This window comes from Helianthus annuus, chromosome 16 (assembly GCF_002127325.2).
Source record: "Helianthus annuus cultivar XRQ/B chromosome 16, HanXRQr2.0-SUNRISE, whole genome shotgun sequence".
NCBI lineage: Eukaryota > Viridiplantae > Streptophyta > Magnoliopsida > Asterales > Asteraceae > Helianthus > Helianthus annuus.
The window spans coordinates 188,968,007-188,972,344 of record NC_035448.2 but is presented as its reverse complement, the minus strand read 5'-3'; positions in this window follow the sequence as shown (position 1 = coordinate 188,972,344).

Genomic DNA, 4,338 nt, shown 5'->3' with positions numbered 1-4,338 from the left:
AGCTTTTTCATGTTAGATTCTTGAACTTTTTTTTGGGTAATAGTTTTTGAAGGATATTCTAATGAAATAGTCCGATAAAAGTTGTATCTCCGACGGTTTTCCAAGGGAATAGTTCGTTGGTATGTTGTAGTCTCCAAAAAAAATATAGTCTCCCACAGTCTTGAATCTAGACCAGGCTATTCTAGTTATTGTTAGTGGAATAATTCATCAATAGATAAATCCGCCAGAAATTCGTTGTGTTTTTTTATTATAATTCCTTGTTATCCCTTAGTTGCAAGTCAACTCAAGATCAATAAAGCTAGAAGTATCCATGATTGTCTGTTATTGTATTTGTATGTGTATGATATGTATTTGTATGTGTATATGTATGGTTTGTGTATGATATGTATTTGTATGTATATACTGCGTGTATGGTGTGTATGTGTATGTGTATGTGAATGAATTTATATGTGTTTGATATGCACATATATGTATTTGTATGGATATGCATGTATTTATTTATATGATGATGGTGTGTTTCGGTTTTATCACAAAAGGTTTACCCATTGTGGACTAACGCAAAAACTTCATTCATGACTTTTGACTCCTTTATAATATATGAAACATAATAGTTACGATGTTTTACTAAGCTTCAAACTTAATATTGTAGGTAAGTTCTCCAAATCATATATATCTTGTTAAAACATTTCTATGTAGTGCATGTGATTATATATGGTTTAGTGTATGTTGATTGTGTATTGATTCTAATCTAGCATGTTTAGTCTATGTCTATAAGCAACATACACTCTTACTATGCATTATGAGACATGCGTCCTCCATACTTGTTATATTTCTTATCAAACCATGTTGCTATGATAGTAAATAAGTGCATAGCCACTTTCACTAGTCAATCTGCATACATGCATAAGTGTGTGTGATGGGTAGAGGTGTGCACGGTTTGCTTTTATACCAAAACCAAAACCAAAACCGAAACTGAATTTTTTGGTTTTTAGTTTTTGAAAACCATTCGGTTTCGGGGTTTTCGGTTTTATGGTTCGGTTTTCTCAGTTTTTGGAACAAAATTACATAAGATTAAAAAATAAAAGTATAATCCAAAATTCAAGAATCGTTCGTAAATGTTTACATTTAAGTTAATATATTAAACTTTTTTAATTAATCGTGTTCACATAAACCTAAATTCTAATCTATTTTTATGTTTTTTCAAAGTTTTTATTAAAACATTTTCTTTTATAATACTTTGATTATCATTTAATTTATATGTTAAATTTGGTTATTTCTTGTAGGCAATGGATAAATCATTTTAAAGATAAATAAACATGTTAATGTTCTTATTATAGATATTTAACATTCAAGAAAAAACTATTAAATCTTAATTTAATATATAACAAACATTAAAAAATGATTTTTTGGATTATTCAGTTAGGTTCGGTTTTTTGGGCGGTTCGGTTTGGTTTGGTTAATTGGCTCGGTTTCGATTCGATTTTTTTCGGTTTTCTGCTCACCTTTAGTGATGGGTACATCGAGGAAGTGTTTACGCTTAATGGTTCCGGTATGATAAAAAAAATTATAATAACCATTGAGGACACATGTGTCTATTTATGGCCAGGATATCATGCATGTATTAGATCGTGATCAGACCGCCAAGTTGAGGAAATCTAATAGCCTAATGTTAAATCAGTTGAGATTATGTAATATTGTTAAATTATTGTATATTTCGTTTCCTAGTTTATAGGCTCTTGTAACACTATATAAATGTGTGAGATTGAGTCCTAATATGGTATCAGCCTAATTGGCGATCCTACCCTCTCTTCCCTACCTTCTTCCTTTCTTTTACCATGTCCCACCGTCCCCTCTGTTTCTTCTTTTCCTGCCGCCAAATAGCTTTTTTTCCCCACCAATATTCCACCGTCCATAACCCTTGCCATATTTCTTCAACCCACCAATATTATAACCCACCAATATTTCTTCAACCAATATTATAACCCTTGCAATTTTAAACCCTTCATAACCCACTATCTCTATTTCTTCAATTTTAACCAACCAATATTACCAATAATATTCTCAACCGCCACTGTCTATGGCATCCTCATCGACCACCCTTACCACTCCCCTACACCCTCTCCTTCACTTCATCCCTCATAAGCTTACCTCCTCCAATTACCTTGCATGGAGTCAACAGGTTAAACTTGTACTCTGCCTTCAAACCCTTCTCGATCATATTGACGGCACCACCAAACCTCCTGCCGAAACCACCACCGCGGACAATAAAACCTCCCCCAATCCTGATTATGCCACTTGGTTAGCTAATGACCAAGCCGTGCGTCTTCTCATTCAGTCATCCTTGTCCGAATAAGCCATGTCCGAGGTTATCGGCCTTCACACAGCCCGCCAAATCGGGCTGTCCCTTGAAGCCGCCTATAGCCACCCTTCTATCGATCGTATGCATACCCTCAGAGACAACCTTCGCCTTTTACAAAAAGGCTCCTCCACCGTCGCAGACTTTGGACGCAAGTTCAAGGCTCTCTGTGACCAACTCGCCGTTATCGGTCACCCGGTTGATGAAACCGATAAATGCCATTAGTTCCTCTGTGGTTTAGGGCCGGCCTATGAGCATTTTTCCACTACTTATCGTGCCGTTGGTATCTCGTCCTTCCGCGAGTTGCTTGAAAAACCGAGAATCAGGAGATATTTATACAATCTCTTCATGGTCAGCAGACACCGCCAGTCGCCTTTATGGCTCAACCCTTACGATCCGGTAACTCTCGTTCTAATTCTGGTTCAACTTACTCTAACCGTGGTCGAGGTCGTGGTCGTGGTGCAGGTCGTGGTCGCACTCGTCGCCCTCCTCATTGCCAACTATGCAAGACAGAAGGTCATTATGCAAACACCTGTCCGAATCTTGCTAGTTTTGCAAAGCAAGCATCGTCTGCTGATGCAAATCTAGCTCATGCTTTTCATGCTCAGTGCCATGTCACTGATGAGGATCATCCTGATTGGGCTGGCGTGTGTATACGCCGAGAAACTACATACTAATACACACATACACATACATATAAAGACAAGAAATACATTTATATATGTAGATATACACCTTCGAATAAGTAAATATGAAAAGAATACATATTTTAGTCGGAAAGTGGTCGGAAATTTCTGACAACTTTCCGACGAAATGATATGTTTCGTCCGTAAATGGTCGGAAATTTCCGACCATTTTCCGACAACAATATCCGTTTTTTCGGTTTTTCAAGCTTCATACATGGTTTTTTCATTACATATTTGGTACACTTTAATTATACATGAAATGTTTTTACTTTATCAACTTATACGTATAATTATACCCAGCCATACGTGCGTGTACGCTTTCAGGACCTATTACCTAAACTAGGCTTTTACTATTGTATAAGTGTGTATATATGTATATGTATGCGTGTGTATAGGCCGAGAAACTACATACTAATACACACACACATACACACACATAAAGACAAGAAATACATTTATATATATAGATATACACATTCGAATAAGTAAATTGAAAAGAATACATGTTTTAGTCGGAAAGTGGTCGGAAATTTCTGACAACTTTCCGACGAAATGATATGTTTCGTCGGTAAATGGTCGGAAATTTCCGACCATTTTCCGACACCAATATCCGTTTTTTCGGTTTTTCAACCTTCAAACATGGTTTTTTAATTACATATTTTGTACACTTTAACTATACATGAAGTGCTTTTACTTTATCAACTTATACGTATAATTATACCCAGCCTGTCACACCCCTATTTTCCACGTGTCACCGGTGGGTCCGGTGGGGAGTATCGTGACGTAATTGATACCATCATAGTCAAACAACACAACATATGAATGCATAGCGGAAGCAAAAGATATAGATTTATTTCAACTGAATATAATGTAATGTTTAAGTATCACAAAACAGTCGAAACAGATCCACAGGCAGATCAAATAAAAAGGAAAACTGTTCAACAGACTTTGACATCTAAAGCTTGCGAGACTTGAGTAATGATGCCTGGAGTAGCCAGCCTATTACGTATAGTACCTGCACTTAGCCTTTTTGGAAAATACGTCAGTTTGCACTGGTAAATACAACTTAACTTACTCATTTTGAAAATGTTTAGAAAATTGATTTGAGTGCACTTAGGCAAAAATATATTTTATAACTTGGGACAATTATTCAAAATAATCTTGTATACAGTTTTACTCATTTGTCGTCCATCAGGGCCGGTTTGTAGGGCCGGACTTAAGTTAACTGACACACCACAGGTATAGTGCCCACAAGGTTGATTCCTTATAGTGGGATACCAGTTTTTACATAAGGCA